Raw genomic sequence first — 7,932 nt, forward strand, 5'->3', positions numbered from 1 at the left:
TAACCTTCCTCGCCCACACTGAGAATTTATAACCACTCTCCCATCTTTTTCTTCTGCCAGTGTTTCTGTGTATTTGTGTTTCTCCTGGTAGTATATAAATCTTATACTTGGGGTTATATATATATATATATATATATATATATATCTATATATTTTACTTTTAAAAAATATATATATATAATAAAACCAAAATATATATATATATATATAAAATATATTTTTATAATTTTTATTTATATATATATATTTCTCTTGTCGTCTACTTTCATCAGTCTTTCTGTTTGTCTGTTTTTGTTTTTATACTTTATAAATCTTACCTTGGGGCCTCTTTGGGCTGGGCCTTCTCTTTTATTTATCTTTCATTTTTTTTTCCTGTCTCTCTCTCTCTCTCTCTTATTATTTTTTCCTTTTTCTCTCTTTCTTTTATAAAGTTTTGCAGGTGAGGTAAACAAAACACCAGGCAAGGTGGGCACAAGGCAAGATTTATTAAAGGCACTCTCCAGAGATGTTTGAGGGCTTGGGAGAAGGGGAGCCAGGAAAGTTGCACCAGTGAAGGTGGGCACTCTCAGGCGAGGTTCTGCAACTCTGGAAAGCGGAGTCAGGGAAGTCGCACTGGGAGGGAGTTGGCAGGGGTCTTTTATCGGGCCAAGGCATGGCAAAGGCTCACACCCATATATGGTAGGGTATTTGGTGATCTGAGGGTATGGGGTGGGGGTTCTGATATTTCTGCTTCCTGCATAGGTATCAGGTAACCTATGGAGACATGACCTGGGCATATATCCTTTTGGCAGGAGAGTAAGGGTTAAAGAAGAGGGGGGAGAGGGCTGGAAGATGGCAGCCCCGGTGGTCATTTCTATTGTTCCTCCTGCATTCCCAGAGCCACTGACCCAACATTCTGACCTTTTTGGTGTAATATGGGCAGCAATTCAGATCTGGCTACTTCCTGCTGGTGAAGGGGCATTGTCATAGGGTCCTTCGGATGTGGGTAGGCGGGTATAGGGATGTAGGAGGAGTTGGTTGACAGTGACCCTGGAAACCTTGCAGATGCGATCCTGAATAAAGGGAAGAACACAGGGGGTGATTAGTGCTAATAGGCAGAGGAGAATAAGGTGACTTAGGATCGAAAGGACCCAGGCCATTAAGGGGAGAGACACCATTGAGAGGGGTTTATTTCAGGGTGGTTCTGGCCACGAAGGGAGTCGTGGATTTTTGCCAGGGCACCCATATTGGTTTCAACTATAATGGATTCATTGATATAAGAGAAGCATTCTTCATTTAGGAATAAACAGGTTCCTCCCTTGTCTGTGGTGAGCAGGTCCAGGGCTCGTTTCTGTAGGGCTACCTCATCCACTGAGGTAACCTGTCATTGTAGGGATGCCAAGGACTTGGCTGTCTCCATGGATGTTCGGATCTGTTAGGATAAATCTTGGGTAGCGTCTATGGAGTGAACTAGGGCCCCAGTGTCCAGCCCGGAGGCCACTAGGGAAGATGCCAAGGAGACCCCAATAACGAGGGGAAGAAACACAGCCCTTTTCTGTTGCAGGAGAGGGGTGGAGAGGACAGCCATTGACACTAGGGCTGGCACTCTCCGGGCTGGCAATCTGTGGTGACCACCTGACTAGAATGTGTAGCGTACCCATGGGCCCAAGTTTCCACTAGGAAGAAGTGCCACATGAACCCAGGGTCACCAAAGGGGCAGCTATGAGGGGAGAGGTAGAAGGAGGAGGGTGAGGAGAAGTGGTGTGGGAAATCTGCAACCACGTGGGCCCCAGGGTTTGGGAAGTCCAGCCATCCTGTGGTGGCGCTGGTTTTAGATTGGAGATGTGTACCCACGGGTGGTGTCCTAGGAGTTTTGCCACTGTGGGAGTTGTGAGAATAACAGTATGGGGGCTGGTCCACCTGGGCTGTTTGGAATTTGGGTGAAGTTCTCATAGGAGAACTTGGTCCCCAGGATTTAGGGCCTGGGGGAAGTCGCTGCCTGGGCTGTTGGGGGCGGGGATGGTTAAATCTGCATGAGTCCTTAAGAGGGCTTGTAAGAGGGTCAGATAGGGCAGATAAGATAGGAGAGGTGGAGGAGAGGCAGGCAGGTTGTGATTGAATAGGAAGGGTCTGCCTTACAGGAGCTCAAAGGGGCTGAGTCCTGATGGGCCTTGAGGAGAGGCCCTAAGGCGGGCGAGTGCTAATGGGAGAAGGGTTGGCCAAGAGAGGCGGGTTTCAAGAGTGTGTTTGATGAGTTGTTCCTTGAGGAGGACATTGGCCTTCTCAACTTCACCTGAGGATTGGGGGTGATAGAGGATATGAAGTTTCCAGGTGATGTCGAGGCTCTTGGAGATCTGTTGTATGATGCTGGAGATGAAGGCCGGTCCGTTGTCCGATTGTAGGGTTCGAGGGAATCCAAATCTCGGGATGATGTATTCAATGAGAACCACGGCGACCACGTCTGCTGTTTCCCTAGCGATAGGGAATGCCTCGATCCAGCCTGTGAAGGTGTCCATGAGAGTTAGCAGGTATCTGAAGGTTTTGTGTCGAGGCATGTGAGTGAAGTCAAGTTGCCAGCCCTCACCTGGCTGATGCCCACGGAGCTGGTGGGTGGGTCCCAGTCTGCGGCGGCCGCCGTGGGCGTTGACCCAGAACAGGTTCTGCAGGCCTGGTGTACCTCCTTAATGGTCTTTTGGAGGAGGGGGTGGTGAAAGAGAGGTTGGAGAAATTGATATAGGGCCATTGGACTGATGTGGAGAGACTGGTGGATGTCAGTAATGAGGGTGTGGATTAGACTGTTTGGGAGGGCAATTTTGTCTGGATATAATACCATCCCTTGTCACCCAACCTGTCACCTAACGTTTTGAGGGCCCAAGTCTCCTCATCAGTGTATGAGGGACTGTGGGGAGTGTTGAGAAACAGGAGAGGGCTGGGGAGGAGTTTAAGGCCACCTGTCAGGCAATAGAGTCAGCCTTGTTATTCCCAAAAGAGATGGAGTCCTTGGAGGTCTGATGGCCATGGCAGTGGACAATAGCCACCTCAGTAGGGTAATTGAGAGACTCGAGCAGTTTGGCAATAAGGGGTCCGTTGACTATGAGGGTTCCCTTGGTTGTGAGAAATCCCCTTTCTTGCCAGAGGACAGAGCGAATGTGAGTAATAAGGAAAGCATATTTGGAGTCAGTATAAATAGTGATCCTTTGTCCCTCAGATAAGTGAAGGGCCCTGGTGAGAGCCACGAGTTCTGCCTTTTGAGAAGTAGTCCCAATGGAAAGGGGGCCACTGCTATGACAGCGTTCAGGGTGACCACTGCATAGGCTGCGTGTGGCCATCCATCTGGCACTATAAGGGAGCTCCCATCCACGAACAGAGTGCGATCGGGGTCAGGCAATGACTGGTCCGAAAGTCCTGGATGGGAGGGAGAGAGTTCTTCCAGGAGTTGAGAGCAGGAATGGGAAGGAGTGGGGGTAGACGAAGGTGTCAGCAAGAGAGTGGCGGGATTTAGGTGAGGGGAGACAGAGAGTGTGACCTGGGGGTTTTCTATGAACACCAGGCGGTAGAGTTGGAGACAGGAAGGAGTGAGTTGTGCCAAGGATTTGTGGCTGACTAAGTCCAACAGTCGATGGGGGCAGAAGACCTTGAGGGGCTGTCCTAAGGTAAGTTTGAGGGACTCCTTTGTCAGAGAAGCAGCTGCCGCTAGGACCCTGAGGCAGGGCTGCCATCCCTGGGCAGTGACATCTAGTTGCTTGGAGAGTTAATGGGGATAAGCAGACCCTGCTGCCGGAGGCAGTTGATGATGGGCTTAAGTCCTCGCTGGTGGGTTGCTACTATAAATCTGGAAATGTCCTACACCTGCAGGTCTATGGAAGGGAGACAGTCCGGGATAGAGGAAGAGTCAGAGGGGAGTAGAGGGAGGACGAAGTGGGCAGAAGTCGAGGGAGAGGGAGAGAGACGAATGGTGGCCTGAAGTTTGTGGAGGATGTCTCTGCCTAGTAGGGGAACAGGGCAGGAAGAGATAATGGGGAAGGAGTGTGAGAAGGGGAATCCATCCAGGCTGCACGTAAGGGTGGACTGGCCTTTGGAGTGGAGGAAGTACCATCAATTCCCTTAACTGCAACTGGAGAGGGATGAGTAGGACCCAAGTAGGAAGGCAGGACAGAATAGGTAGCCCCCGTGTCCAACAGAAAGGAAATGGACTTACCTGCTACCTGGAGCATGACCCTGGGCTCAGCATGGGTGAGAGGGGTGTCTGAGTCTGGGCTCCATCAGTCATCCTCCAATCCGAGAAGTTGGAAGGCAGGACTTACCATCTCAGGGTCTCCCCCGCGTGGAGGTGCCGGAAATCCCGCGAGGCTGGGGCAGTCCAATTTCCAGTGGCCCATCATGCAGCATTGAGGGCACAGCCTAATAGGCGCTTTTGGATTGGGGCATTGACGGGCCCATTGTCCCTCAACTCCGCATTTGAAACAGGCCCCCGGAGGGATGTGGTTAGGTGCTCCCTTCTATTGACCCCAGAACCTGCCAGCCTTAGGGCTGCTACCAGGGCTTGGGTCTGCATTTGGACCTTCTGTTGGAGTCTAGCTTGGCGCTTAAATTCTGCTGCCTCCTCTTGGGATTTAAAGATTTTAACTGCCATTTTCACCAGACCAGAAATGGGAGTTTGAGGGCCCTCTTCCGCTTTCTTTAATTTTTTCTGAATGTCGGTGGCTGACTGAGAAATAAAGTGGGTAGCTAAAACAGTCGCCCCTGCCAGAGAGGCTGGGTCTAGGCGAATGCATTGAGTCAGTGCCTCAGTAAGTTGGTTAAGAAACATGGCCAAGTTTTCATTGAGTTCCTGAATGATTTCCCTTCACAAACCTTCTACAACTTTCCTACATACAGAGTTGCTTCCTTTATTTCCATCAGTCTTACAGTTAGCAGAATTTTGTACTCTTAGAAACACCTTTAGTTATTAACCTCTAGTCAGTTATTAATCAATTGTGAATGGTTATTAGATGCCAATTTATGAATCAGTTAAGCACAAACTATGCTTACTAACAGATTTAAATATTCTTATTTTCTTTGCGGTAAGAAGTCAAAAGCACAAACATATGTTCAGTAATCAATGACTTGGCATTTTATCCTCTTTAGAAAAGACCTAAATGTCCAACAAATTTAATTCCATTTGTCATCCAAGCAAAACTTTAAACTTTCAGGTTTTCAGTTTACCAAAGACTTTGAAAGCTATCTCAGCAATTACCCATTAAAACTTTGAGACAGATAATTAACCATCAGTTTAGTCATTTCTTTGCTAACAGATTTTAACAAATAACATGAGCTCATTTGACCTTCAGTAAACTTTGACTGAAGTTTCACGTTTACTGCTAATAACTTTGTCAGGAGTTGGGATAGTAGTGGGGAGGGTGAGGGGTAGACAAGGACGCCGGTTCAGAAATCCTGAATATAAGGGATTTTGGCCCATCTGCCTTGGTGTCTGCCGAGGTTATTTAGGTACATGAGAATCTGATAATTAAACGTGCCTTCGGGAGGCCATTGGGACTGATTTAAGATTGGCAAACAGACCTAAAATACCCCAGGGATGTTTTAGGGTTGAATTTGGATTGGGAGGTCCCCATGATTCATTGCCGGGCAACCCAAGGGCTGGAGGAAGGCATCCCCTTTGTTGACCACTGGGTTGCGGAAAAACTGTGTCGACTGCCGTAGAGGTTAGGACGTCTCCCAGCCTCTCAGAGTCATGGAGGTCACCTGGTGACTGGCGGGCTCCACCCTGATTTGGCCATGATTAGCGCAGGGATTTCCGGACGGAGGTGTGGAATTGGGGGAAATTCACCATGGCTTCAGAAGTGGTCTTCAGAAAGGTAGGTCCAGGTCTGGCTAGGGAGAGGAGAGAGCCTCCCCACCAGGGTGGGGGCTCAATCTCCTCCCGGGTTTTGGCACCAAATGTAAAGTTTCACAGGTGAGGTAAACACAACATCAGGCAAGGTGGGCAAAAGGCAAGATTTGTTAAAGGCACTCTCTGGAGAAGTTTCAGGGCTCAGGAGAAGGGGAGCCAGTAAAGTCGTGCTGGGAGGAGGTGGGCACTCTCGGGCAAGGTTCTGCGAATCTGGAAAGTGGAGTCAGGGAAGTCACACTGGAAGGGAGTTGGTGGGTGTCTTTTGTCGGGCCAAGGCAGGGAATGGGCTCACACCCATGTATGGTAGGGTATTTGGTGATCGGAGGGTATGTGTTGGGAGGTCCTGATACATCTGTTTCCTGCATAGTTATTGGGTTTCCTAATGAGACGTGACCTGGGCATATATCGTTTTGGCAGGAGAATCAAGGGTTAAGGAAGAGAGGGGAGGGGGCTGGAAGATGGCAGTCCCGGTGGGCATTTCTATTGTTCCTCCTGCATTCCTGGAGCCACCGACCCAACATCTTTTTTCTTTCATTTGGGTGGGGATTCTTGATTGCTCAGAAGTGTTCCAGGGTTAACTTGACTGCGCCACGGTTGATACATTCAGCTACATCTGTTCAGCCATCTCTCACAAAAATGACTAGGAGGAGGAATATCCAACAGAAGAAATATTCAGAGGCTGGGCCTTCTGCAACAGAGCTAATGGATATCCACATAGACAATATGTCAGAAAGGGAATTCAGGCTACCAATATCCAGGCAATAACTAGGTTGGAGAAAGCCATGGATGACAAAATGGAATTGATTAGAACAGAACTAAAAGCCACCAGGGATGATGTGCACAATATTAGGGCAGAACTGAAAGCCACAAGGGTTGATGTTCAAGATGTTCTCAATGAGTTCCAATCTAATCTAAATTCTCTAAAAGCTAGGGTAACTGAGACAGAAGATAAAAGTAGTGATCTGGAGGACAAAAGATTGAGAGAAAGGATCAGGAGGTAGCCTGGAAAAAAACAGCTTAGAAGCCACGAAAACAGAATTAGGGAAATAAATGACGCCATGAAACGTTCCAATGTCAGAATTATTGGAATCCTTGAAGGGGAGGAGAAAGACAGAAGTCTAGAAAATATAGTGGAATAAAGTCTCCATAAAAATTTTCCCAGTCTCGTGAATGGACCCAGCATTCATGACCTAGAGGCAGAAAGGTCTCCCCCCAAGATTACAGAATCTAAAAAAAACATCAAGGCACTTGATAGTAAAATTGAGAAATCATAATTGTAGACATGATCTCTTGAAAGCAGCTAGGACAAAGAAGATCCTTACAAACAGAGGAAAGCCCATCAGAATTACGTCACACCTGTCTGCAGAGACCTGGCAAGCCAGAAAGGGCTGTCAAGACGTATTCAGGCCACTAAATGAGAAGAACATGCAGCCAAGAATAGTTTATCCAGCAAGACTGACATTCAAAATGGATGGAGAGATAAAGACTTTCCAAGACCGGCAAGGCTTAAAAGAGTATGAGACCACCAAGTCAACACAGCAGGAAATATTAAGGGGGGTTCTATAAAAGAGGAAATATCCAAAGAATATCATTGAACCGAAATATGGAGACAATCTACAGAAAGAAAAACTTCAAAGGTAACACAATGTCAATAAAAACGTATCTATCAATAATCACACTCAATGTGAATAGCTTAATGCACCCATAAAACGACATGGGATTGCAGATTGGATAAAACGACAGGACCCATACATATGTTGTCTACAGGAGACTGATTTTGAACCTAAAGATACACCCAGACTGAAGGTGAAGGGATGGAGAAGCATCTTTCATGCCAATGGTCCTCAAAAGAGGTCAGGGTAGCGATTCTCATATCAGGTAAATTAGATTTTAAACTAAAGACTGTAGTCAGATATACAGAAGGACACTACATAATTCTTAAAAGGAAGATCCACCAAGAAGATCTAACATTTGTGTCCCCAATATGGGAGCAGCCAATTACATAAGAAAACTATTAATCAAGATAAAGAGTCATATTGATATGAATACATTAATAGTAGGAG

This window comes from Enhydra lutris, unplaced genomic scaffold (assembly GCF_002288905.1).
Source record: "Enhydra lutris kenyoni isolate GAN:26980312 unplaced genomic scaffold, ASM228890v2 scaffoldscaffold124, whole genome shotgun sequence".
Classification (NCBI taxonomy): Eukaryota; Metazoa; Chordata; class Mammalia; order Carnivora; family Mustelidae; genus Enhydra; species Enhydra lutris.